Source organism: Tupaia chinensis, unplaced genomic scaffold, assembly GCF_000334495.1.
Source record: "Tupaia chinensis unplaced genomic scaffold, TupChi_1.0 Scaffold000638_1, whole genome shotgun sequence".
Lineage (NCBI taxonomy): Eukaryota > Metazoa > Chordata > Mammalia > Scandentia > Tupaiidae > Tupaia > Tupaia belangeri.
Genome location: NW_006160159.1, coordinates 2,315,037 through 2,327,920, shown reverse-complemented (window position 1 = coordinate 2,327,920; position 12,884 = coordinate 2,315,037). Strand labels below are relative to the sequence as shown.

The window sequence follows — 12,884 nt, the reverse complement described above, 5'->3', positions numbered from 1 at the left end:
TAGAGAATGTACAACACAAGGTTTTAAGAATTACAATGATATAGTATGCTGATAGCATGACAGGCATACAGCCTATATAGTATAACATAGGAAAAGACTTACACATATATGGCTAGTTGATTTTTAACAACAGTTTCAAGGTAACTCAAAGGAGAAAAAATAATTTTTCAACAAATGGTTCCTTGAACAACTGGACATGGAAAAGAATGAACCTTGATCCTTATCTCACACAAGAAGTAAACAATCCAATTTTATTTTTTTTTAATGGGAAAAAGAACAGATCAGATACCTCACAATGAAGATATACAAATGCCAATAAATAAAAGAGAAAAATAAGCAAATTAAAACCACAATAACATACCACAACACCAAACAGAAATTAAAAGAATTACAGAATTACAGAATTACAGTGAAGAACATGGAGGTTCAGATGCTAACCCCTCTCCCTACAGTTGAAAACATGCATATAATTTGTTATTTCCCAATAACTTAACTACTACTAACTTACTAATGATCACCAGAAGCCTTACCAATAGCATTAACAGTAAACTTACACACATTTTGTATGCTAGATGTATTATGTACTGTGTACTAAGAATAAAGTAAGCTAGAGAAAAGAAAATGTTACAGGAAAATCATAAAGAAAACACATTTTCAGTACCATACTGCCTTTATCAATACAATATGTTTACATCATCTGTATATAAGATGAATTGTCTGTTAGTACCTATATCAATGTTATCTTAAACAACAGAAAATACTGTAGATGTCATATGTATTACTAACCTTAGACATAAAAAGTGAAAAGATAATAGATCCTAAGGTGTTATTCAAGGGTTATGATATTCCAATAAACACAATGAAAAGTATATGAAAACCATGAGAGTTCACTTTTTACTAAAATACACAATTTACTGGAGAGATGTGCATACACAGATAATTAGCACCACATGGCATTTTAAGTGGACACTCACAACATTTAAGCTTACCACAACAACAGGAGGTGGCTACAAAATTATTATAGTAACATATTAGGTACTACATTTAATTTCATGTAGTCATGATTTAATACTGTTTGTTTGTTATATTTCTCTCATCTATGAATGGTGCCACATATGGTCTGTGTTTGCATGTAAAAATTATAATAAATTTTAACTTTTTGCAATAGATTGGTGTACATTTTATGGCAGCAAATGATAAAATGGAATCTACTTATATCTTATGCATTTGTGACATAGCTTTGTCTCAATTTTTAAAATATTAAGTTACCTGATTCAGCTGTAGTTTTTTCAAACTGTCACAAAACTCCAAATTATTTTTGAATGAGTTTATTGGAAAAAACTCACATACTCAGAGAACCACACAGTCCAATCTCACTCTGTTCAAGAGTTAACTGTGTGGATCAGCAGTTAGTGTAATGGCTATGTCGCTGGACTCCCATGTAGTCCGCCACGGTTCGTGTCCCGGACCTGGTGGCTTGAAACTCACGCTGGGTGCGTGTGCATGCGTGCCCAAGATCCCAAGAGGAGAATGGAGGAGAAGGGATTGTGGTGTGGCCTTCTCCTCTGGGGGGTGATTTCTCGCTTTCTGTCTCTCTGTCTATCTCTGTCTGGCGAGCACACACGCCCTATGGCAAAAACCTCTCAGAAAAAAAAAAATAGTTAACTGTGTATGTTAAGTGATCAGAAGTAGAGCAACTAGAACTTTCACATATTACTAGTGAATATCTATTAATATCATCACCTAAGAAAACAGTTTTTATGAAGTTAAATATACACTCATCATGACACAATAATTCTATTGGTGACTAACCCAAAGGAATTGAAGCATACTGACACAAAGACTCATACGTGAGCACTAATGGTTGTATTATTCATAGAGGGGAAAAATGGAAATACCCCAATTGTCCATGGGAAGATTAAATGGATAAGCAAATTTTAGAAGTTTTATACAGTGAAACAGTGTTCCATAATAAAAAGGAATAAGCTGCTAAGATTGAGACACACAATAACATAGTAATCAAAAAATCATACCAAAAGAACATATAATGTATGAGTCTACACACATGAAACTCTTTTGAGCAGGCAAAACTAAATCGTATTGACAAAACTCAGGTCTCCATAAGTATGTACAGTTATCATGTGTCAAATAAAAATTTAAAAAGTAATAAAAAGTCTGAAGATGAGGATGATAGAAGAAAGAGTGACTGCAAATGGACACAGGAACTTTTAGAAGGTAGTGGAGTTTCTAACCTTAATCAGTGTAGTAGTTGCATGACAGTGTGTATTTGTCAAGAGTCAATGACCTGTACACTTAATATAAGTGCATTTTATTACATGCAAATTATACCAATAAATATTATTTTAAAATTAAAAATAAGTAACATGTAGAAATATAGAAATAGCATCCAAAAAGATACTAATAAAAGATGAATCAAGTTTTTCTACATGTTTAACACTTATAAAAAAAGACTCTTACTGTCTTTATTTTCTTTGATCCATTACATATGTTTCTAAGTCTATGATACAGTAGTAAACAAAACAGACAAAATTCCTTACATTCATCAACCTTTCATCTCAATGGAAAAGACAGACCATAAAAAAGCAAAATGCTAAGTCAGTTGAGCAAAGTGTTAATGAAAACCCTTGTGCACTGCTGATAGGAATGTAAGTCAGTACAACTACTGTTGACTACATACAAAACAGTATGGAGGTTTCTCCAGAATCTAAACACAGAATTATATGTCCAAGCAGTTCCGACATTGGGTATATACCCAAAGAACAGGAACTCACTCAGTCAGAATGACATGGCATATCCATGTTTATGGCAGTATTATAAATAATAGCTAAGTCATGGACTCAACCCAAGTGGCCAACAGTGAATGAATACATTAAGAAAATGTGGACAGATAAACAATGTAATACTACTCAGCCATGAAAAACAACAAAATCCTGTTATTTGACACAAGTGGATAAAACTAGAAGATATTGGGTACTCAGAAAAGTCATATTTTTGCACAGAAAAACATAGAGGAACCAACAGGTGGCAGACTGGTTAAGGCGCTGGCCTCCCACATGTCCAACTGCAGTTTGAGTCCTGGATTCAGAAGCTTGAAATTCATGCCAGGGATGTGTATGTGCATGTGTACCTAAAATCCCAAGAGGAGAATGGAGGACCATGGTCCTTCCAAATGGGGTGATTTCTCACTTTCTCTGTCTGTCTGTCTGTCTGTCTATCTCTCTGGGGGGCATACATGCCCTATAACAAAAATCTCTTAAAAAAAAAAGAGAGAGAAATATGCTATGACTTTTCTGACAACCCAATGTAATACTAAATAAGCCAGACTATGAAAAACAAACATTATGTGTTTCCTCTAAACCTATACCAAATGAACACACTCTATGGTGGTAGCTGAAATAGAGACCATAATGGTAGATACTAGGAGCTGTTTGGGGCAGAGGGAAGGCAGGTTCATGAGAAAATTTATAATGGACACAAGAATGCATGTAGATAAGAAAAAGTGGCTACAGGTTAGTAGACAAGTAAAAAAATATAGACAATTTAATACTTTTAAAAAATAGTAGAACTACTAACAAATGTGCACAACATAAGGTAATGTTCAAAGCTGAACATGAAGAATATGAAAATATCCTTGCTTTGATTATCATACACTGTATGCATACTTTAAAAAACTACAATGTAGCCATGAAGATACATATCAATTATAGGTAAAGCAGAATTTGTAAGTTTTAATAATAAATAAATGTATAGAAAAGCAAAGTAGTTAGAAAAGAGTAGCATGGTAAATAGAATGGTTACTATAAATAGCACTGCAATAAACATGGGAGTAGATATTTCTTTAACATACTCATTTCCTTTCTTTCAGGTATATACCCAGTAGTAGGATTACTGGATCAAAAGGTAGTTCTATTTTTAGTTTTATGAGGAGCCTCCATCCTGTTTTCTGTAACGGTTATACTAATTTACACTCCCACCAGTAATACATGAAAGCTCCTCTTTCTGCAGCCTCACCAGCAGCCTATGCCCAACAGCTGATATAGTATGGGGTGGGTAGGTGTGTGTGTGTGTGTGTGTGCGTGCACACGCATGTGTGTATAATAGAATACTATCCAGCTATAAAAGGGAAAAATTCCTGTCATTGAAAGTAAAATAAATGGGTCTGGATAAAATACTGCTAAGCAAGCCAGGCACTGAAAGACAGATACCCTCTATCCTCACTCATTAACAGAAGCTAAAAGTTAAATTTTATAGAAGTAGAGAGTATAATAATAGATACCAAAACTAGAAAGGGGGAAGGAGGGAAATAGGAAAACACCGTTATCAGATGTAAGTGTGCACTCAAATAAGTAGAATAGATTATAGAATATTTATCACAGTAAAGATAGTTGATAACAATTCAATATGTTTTGAAATAAACAGAAAAGTAGATTTCAAATGTGTACAACACAAAGTTATGATAAATGTTGGAAATGGTGAACAAGTTAATCGTCCTGATTTATTGTACATAGTTTATGAGTTTTGAAAAAACCACACTGTACACCACAAATAAGTAAAACTAAGTTAGAAAATATTAAAAAAAAAAACCACTCAGCTGGTGGGTTAAAGCTCTGAATAAAAAGGTTCTTTGGACACTCCCTTTAAAGTGACCCTAGGACTACTACTGTAGTACCTTAAATATCATAAATGCATGCACAGTCTGGTAACATGAAAAAAAGAAGAGGAGGAGGAAGAGGAGGAAGAGGAAGAGGAGGAGGAAGAGGAAGAGGGGAAAGAAAGAAAGAAAGAGAGAGAGAGAGAGAGAGAAAGAGAGAGAGAGAAGAAAGCTTAAAAAAAAAAAAAGGGGGGGGGGACAAGGCCAACAGATGGCATGGTGGTTAGAGTGCTGGATTCCCATATGGCCAACTGCAGTTCAAGTGCCAGATCCAGTAGCTTTAAATTCACAACAAATAAATAGATCAAATAAATAAATATTTTAAAAATAAAGGAATAAGAGCAGGGGCCAGCAGGTGACGTGGTAGTTAAGGGACTGGACTAGCACATGGCCAATCATGATTCAAGTCCCAGACCAGGTCGCTTGCTTTCTCTCTCTCTCTGCATGTCTCTATCTGGTGACCACATGCGCCCAACAGCAAATTTAAAAATAACAATAATAGGGACCAGCAGCCTGGGGAAAAACATTTGGAGGAGGGATACGAAGACAGCATTGTTGAGACAGGGAGGTAGTGTTGCTGTATTTTGATCAACTAGACCAGGGAGAAATGTTCATATATTGAAATGATCACCTTGTATGCTAAATAATGTAATTGAATGTATTTTAAAAAGTAAATAAAAATTAAAAAACAATAGGGACCAGCAGTTGGCATAATGGCTATGTCGCTGGACTCTCATGTAGCTGACTACGGTTCGAGTCCCGGACCTGGTGGCTTAAACTCACGCATGTGCATGCGTGCCCAGGATCCCAAGAGGAGAATGGAGGAGAAGGGATTGTGGCGTGGCCATCCCCCCTAGGGGGTGATTTCTCGCTTTCTATCTCTCTGTCTGTCTCTGTCTGTCTGGCGAGCCCTATAGCAAAAACCTCTCCAAAAAAAATAAAGAAGAAATATTGGGAACTGGGACCAGTAGTTGGCGTAATGACTATGTGGCTGGACTCCCATGTAGTTGACCACGGTTCAAGTCCCAGACCCAGTGGCTTAAACACACCAGGCATGTGTGTGTGTGTGACCAAGATCCTGAGAGGAGAATGAAAGAGAATGGATTGCTGCATGACCATCGCCCCCAGAGTGTGATTTCTCACTTTCTGTCTCTCTGTGTCTTTCTGGCCAGCACACACACCCTATAACAATAACCTCTCAAAACAACAACAACAACAAAAAAACATATTAAGGAATAAATTAAGCATTTATCTTGGGAAAGGGCATTCCAGGAAGACGGAACAACATATGCAAAGGCCCTGAGGTCAGTTACTGAAGAAACGTGTTAGGAGCAAATGGAAAGTAGTAAACAAAAACGGTCAAAAACTGAGGTGGCAAAAGGTGCAGTATCATATAGAGGTTTCAGAGGCCACTACAAATACTTTAGCTCTTACAGAGAATAAGAAAGGAGAAAAACTGAAGCTTTCAAGCTCTGAATGAAAGATTTCTTCACACACTGAAGTTCTGAATTGGAAAATGACAGGATTTGACTTGTTTCAACATAATTATTCTTGTTACTGCACTGAGCTAGAATGAAGTGCTGAGTTTCCGGTTGTGAGATGAAGCTGAGAGACTGCTCAGGAGACTTTTACAATAATCCAAGGTAAGAGATGAGTGTGGCTTGGACTAGGTAGTAGTAGAGGTAGAGAGAGATAGTCACATTCAAATTCTAGATGTATCCAGGTGGTAGAGTCAACAAGAACTACTGAGATAAGCTGTGGATGTGAAAGAAAGAGAAGAGTCAGGGATGATGTCAAGATTTTTCTTCTGGGTAACCAGAAGGACTTGTCATTTATTTAGATGGAGAAGAATAAAGATAAGTATGAGTAAAAAGTCATTTCAGTTTTGAGCATCTTATGTTTTATATACCTTTAAATATCCATATGGTGATGCCGAAAGACATTTGAATATGTCTGAAGTTCAGAGAAATAGATAGTATTGCTTAATGTAGTAAGTCACTTTGTATGCTGCTGTGTGTGAGAGACAGATAGACAGACTGAAAGAAACTTTTAGAAAATAAGCCATACTTGAATTTAATATATCAGGGCCTCAGCACTGAGACTAATGGATTGTATGTTTTCTGATTTACATAAACCCATACAAGTCTGCTAGGCACTTCACACCTTTATTTTTACTTTCACATCTGAAGTACAGCAATATGGATAGATAAGGTGTGTATTTAAGATAATAAACGTGAACAGACACATTCCTGGAACTATAGCTATTTAAAAGTGACACTAGCATCGAGATACTCATTCTTATTCTGGGAAAGCTCTAAAAAACAATCACTTGTTATGAAACTAATTGCACTGCCAAATGCTTCTTAGGATCATATCTAAAAATTATTGTCTGCACTACATTTAACTGTTTTAAATCAAGGAAAGTAATAGACTTTGTGATTAGACTTGTAAGTTTAGTTTCGATGTGCCTAGCAATACAGGTTCTAAAGTGAATAATGTTTCAACTTGATAATGTACAATATATCTCAAAAAAGAAGATACTTTTCACATTAAGAATGAAATGCATAGAAGACATATAAAAATATTAAACTTGGGGTCAGCAGGTGGCATAGTGGTCAAGTATAACACCCACATGGCCAACCACAGTTTTAGTCCTGGACCCAGCATCTTGAAATTCATGCCAGGCACATGTGTGTGCATCCCCAAAATTCCAAATTGAAAAATGGAGAATAAGGTTTTGTGGTGTGGCCATGCCCCTGGTGGGTGATTTCTCACTTTCCATTTCTCTCTTTCTCTATCTCTCCAGTGAGTATACGTGCTTTATAGCAAAAATCAAAAAAAGAAAAAAATACTGTATCGAGATAACTCAGGCCTGGTTATTTTCCATGGGGTCCACGTGTACCACAAAATACTCATATCTTCTTACCACAACTGAATTATAACATGGGCAAGCATGTTTAAATGGTGCAAAATATCCATCTGTCCAATGTGAGTCAGCATAACTTCTTCACAGCCATTTATTTGTTCCCAATTTATGCCTTGAATTATTCCCTCACGCTAAAATGTTCTGTCTTCCCACGTGATATCCTTCTTTTCTTTCAAGGTCCAGCTCAAACTCAGCCTCCTCCAAAAAGCCTCCTTGAATCCCAATGGTATACAACTCTTTCTACATTCCCATAACGGTGCCACTTAATCATTTAGAATGCCTTTATTGTTCTATCAGGGCTCAGCTGTAGGTACTGATGCTAAAACAGATGTTCCCTGAGGATAGAAAATGTTATAACCACCTCCATTCTCCATGAAATAAATGCCTAGCACAGTACCTTACACATTCCGTTAAGTACCTACTGACAATTTGTTCAACTATGCCAAAATCCTATTAAACTAGGAAATAGATCAAATGGACGAAACTTAATCAGATATACTTTAATTTCCTTTCATTGTTTCTTCAAACATCTTCTCCAAATCTCACTTCCTCATTTTTCAATAATATCCCAGACAAATCCCATTGGTGCTCACTCTCGAGTATAGCAAAATATAGTCTAGTCCACTTTAAATCTTCACTTTCATACCTTATTCAGAATATTCACTCATCCCTACCCCAACTTTAGGTAAGTCATGAGAGAAAAACAATGTTTTGTTTTTTTTTTATTGTTTTTGGGGTTTTTTTTTGGGGGGGGGCTGTTTGTTTTTTCAGTTTAACTCCTGGTTTTTGTTGACTTTCCTCTATGTCTTTCTGGCCCTCTAGCCAAGATAGGAAAAGAAAGGACAAATGTCCCTGTGTCTAGTTCCATGGGAGTTTACTGGGCTGCCACAAAGGTGGGATGATCTGTCATCTCTGTGTAATCACTAATACCTCTTTCGCTCGCAGTGGAACCCAGTTTGGACAGTACATCTCAGGGCTTCAAAGCAGGACAGGCATCAGTTACAGCAAACATAAAGAGGCTGGCCATTTCACCCTGTATAGTTCCTTAGGCTGAAGGAATGCATCCTCAGTTTGACCTCTCTCTACCCCAAATCACAGTTGCCTGGTACGGCAAGGCCTTGGCACAATCTATAGAGATAACTCAGGCCTGGTTATTTTCCATGGGGTCCACGTGTACCACAAAATACTCATATCTTCTTACCACACCAGATGTGCAAATTCATACTCCTCTCAGTAGTGCCCTCTAACTCAACATGCCGTATAAGCTGGCTCCAGTCCTTCCCTACCCCTCCAGGAATAAGTATATACTCAGGTATATATTCTAAACTCTTGGGAATGTCATACTTTCTCAAGAACTTTCTGAAAGTACCATTGCAGTCTCATGAAACAAGATTCTCCAGCTCATTAAACATCCAGACAAGGAATAACATACCAATCTGTATTCTGGCAGACACACCTAAATCCTGAGCTGCTAAAAAAAGGTTTCTTTAAAGAAAAACAAAATGTCACAAAACTAACTCTCCACTAGATTAAGAACTCTTCACCTGAATGACATTTTCAGTCCCTCTTATATACGAAGTAAGTTTTGTAGGTGAACAAACTCTATTATTTTACTAAGCCCCACATCCCTCTTTGGAATGCAGGGTTATTACATTTTGCTTTCAGCTTTGGAGCTTTAGCTAAAATTCTGAAATAAGTCTTAGACATCATCATCTTACTATCTAAGGTGTGATTCCACTACATTTACTACTTATCCATTATAAGGGATCTCACATTTTAAGCAATTTGTTGAGAAATACAGATATACCAAAAAAGGTGGGAGGCACTACTGATTGAACACGTGAATGAAAAGGGAAAAAGATTTCCCATATGATCATATCAAATTAATATTAGTAGATTAGTATATATATATATATAGATATATATATATATATAATTCATATTTTAAACATTTATTTTAATTATATCTACATTTAATAAAGAGAAACTGCATAAAATGGGGAACAACCACATTAGTATTCAGATTAAAACATATTACATGGAGACCAGCAGATGGCATAATGGTTATGTCACTGGAGTCCCAGACCTGGCGGCTTGAAACTCACACTGGGCGCATGTGAGTGCATGTCCAAAATCCCAAGAGGAGAAGGGATTGCAAAATGGCCATCTCCCCAGGGGGTGATTTCTCACTTTCTGTTTCTCTGAATCTCTCTGTCAAGCACACATGCCCATTAACAAAAATCTCTCTTAAAAACAAAATGTGTGTGTGTGTGTCTGTGTGTGTGTGTGCGCGCACGCGCGTGCATGTGCATGCGCACATGTGTGTATTACATGGAAAATAGTTATACAAATTCTCTGGCTACAGAAAAAATTGTTTAGTTAAAAACAAGTATCTAGTCTTACTATAAAGTACAGAGACTTAAACTAACAAAGCATGATGGGAATAGGTGTAACCAATACATACACAAATATGGTAAAAAAAAAACATACAACAATCCTATGACAGAATAATTCTACTCTTAAACACCTACCTCAGAAAAATTAAAATGTACTCCCACAAAAAAAAAAGTACACAAAAATTCTCTTATAGCAGCTTTATTCACAATGGCCAAAAAACACACAAAAAAAGTTAGTGTTCATTTAGAGAATGGTAAACAAATCATGGTTAAATGGAACACTGCTGAGTAACAAAAACTAATCAGCCACTAAAACAACAAGCACACATCTCCACACATGTTGGAAAAAAGAAGCCAGAGACAAAAGAGCACAAGTCTATGATTTCATGTCCATGAGGCTCAAGAACAGACTAACTTAATCTATGGGAACAGAAATCAGAAGAGTGGCTGCCTGTGGAGAAGAGACAGAAAGACTAATAGAAACAGGGCACGAAGGAACCTTTGAGGGTAATAAACATGTCCTGTCTTGAAGAGAGTGGGTAGTTACATGGGTGCATACACTAGAAAAAATTCATGAACTGTACAATTAAAAATGGGTGCATTTTATTAGATGTAAGTTATGCTCAATAGTTGGTTTAAAAAATCACATCTGATAGCTTATTCCTAGAGAATGTAAAGGACAGTCAGTTAATGTAAAGTATAACTGCTTGACAAAAAGCTCAAAATAAAGTGGTAATAATCATAACAATAATAAATCATCAAAATTTATAGCTACATCAGATTCTAAAACACAAAGTCAAAAGTGTTTACCCACTATTTTACAAAAATTCAAGGATGATTTTATTCTATAGACTCACCTTCAAGGATTCACAGAAAGAATGGGGGTAATAGCATGTCATTCTGGAAGGTCATTACCTAAACCTGGTGGTCACTTTTGAACACCACAAAATATGAATACATCTTCATGTCAATGATCATCTTTCCCCCTCTTATCCAATAATTCTTGCTTTCCTTTTTTTATTAATTTTGCCAAAGGATGTGTGCACTCCCTAGAGGGAGATGGGGTGGGAGCAGTGAGAAAACAACCAACATGGGAAATGGTCATACTGTAATCCCTTCCTCTCCATGTCTCCTTTCCAGATTTGGGGCATGCACACCCATGTGCCTGGCATGTTTCTTAAACTGCCAGGTCCACAGCTTGAACCATGCATTCAAGCCATATAGGATCCAGCCACCTTAACTACCTTATCCAGTATTTTTCTCTCAGCAGTCTTTGAGTAGTCTATGACCTTATTTCCATTATTTTTTTTTTTGAGAGATTTTCGCTATAGGGCGCGTGTGCTCGCCAGACAGAGAGAGACATAGAGACAGAAAGCGAGAAATCACTCCCCAGGGGGGATGGTCACGCCGCAATCCCTTCTCCTTCATTCTCCTCTCGGGATCTTGGGCACGCACACACAGGCGCCCGGCGTGAGTTTTAAGCCACTGGGTCCGGGACGCGAACTGCGGTCGACTACGTGGGAGTCCAGCAACGTAGCCATTACGCTAACTGGTGGTTCCCCATTATTTATTTCTTAATCATTTTTTCTGATCTCTCCTCCCAAGTTTCCTATTTTTTGAGTAGAAACTCTTATCAAGAACTACCATAAAACCATTTCACTCTTTTTTCCCCATAGTTTAGTCATTTATTCATTCCTTCCATGAGCAAATGCAAGAGAGTGAGAGTCAGAGACAGAGAACCCCAACAAAGTCAAAGCCACACTCACCCCAGCTCTCATCACAGCAACATGGTCTCCAGACCCAAATGTGGAACCCACCTAAGGGAGATGGAGTATTGAGCTTTATCACTGTGCCAACATCTAGCCCACAACCACTTCACTCCAAATGGCCCTCCTACTTTTTACTCTTATATCCAACTGCCTCATTTCTTTGCCTATGACCTGTTTGCTATTCCCCTGTACACTTGAAAGCAACTAGAAACTTCAGTTTCTGTTCAGTAATTTTACTAATTGTTTTCCTGTCTTTATCACCATATCCCTCACCAAGATGAAAACAACTCACGTTTAGGCTATTTACTTTACCACATTACCACCTTGGCTGTACTTCACCTCAGTTCTCCTTGGTGACCATGACAAAATCAAAGATCCCTTATCATTTCATACTATACCTCAAACCAATATTCCTGGATCATCTGGCTCCCAGGTCAGGTCATAATCCACAGTTGTTTTTTAAAAAATGTTTCTGCTAAGGCACTGTTCCTAAACAAATGGACAATGTGTCCTTTCCAAGGAGATGTTGTTTTCTCATGGAGTTGTAAATATCTGCTTATAAAATCTATAAACATTTGAAGTTTTCATTTTAATTAGTTTCATGACAGTGATCCCTAGTTATCCTTCCTACATCCCAACTTGGTAGTCGTCTTTGTATCAGATGCTTAAACTAGTCCCCTTTTCAGCACTGTTTCTATACATTCCATTTGGAGTTGATCCAGTTTAGTTTATAATATATATCACTTTCTGTGGTGGCTCATTTTCATCCATGCTTCATATATAGAATTTGTATCATGGCATCACTTACACCTGAAAAACACACCTACACAATACTATATTATTTGGATATCAAAAGCTGTTATATAATTGAGTTCTATAGTCCAGATGAAGTTTCTGCAAAGGTATCATGTCACTGCCTGTCAAGGAGACTCCAATGTCATTCTGCAATACCAACATGAAGTAATTCATGTTAAAAGCTGTTAATCTTAAAATCTTCCCCTAACATATACTGGTCTTTCACATTATTTTTTCATTTCTTCATTTCTCAGATAATCATCAGACAGAAAATTCCTCTTCGCAAGTCCTATAGTCACTAGGGTTGTTTTTTTTTTTTTTTTTTT

The 12,884-nt window shown here is 36.9% G+C and overlaps 1 protein-coding gene across 5 annotated transcripts in view; it reads right to left on the bottom strand.

The window, feature by feature from the left end:
- The window catches only part of QTMAN (queuosine-tRNA mannosyltransferase), a 433,127-nt gene that overhangs the window by 397,401 nt on the left and 22,842 nt on the right, over positions 1 to 12,884 (bottom strand). The window lies entirely within an intron of this gene.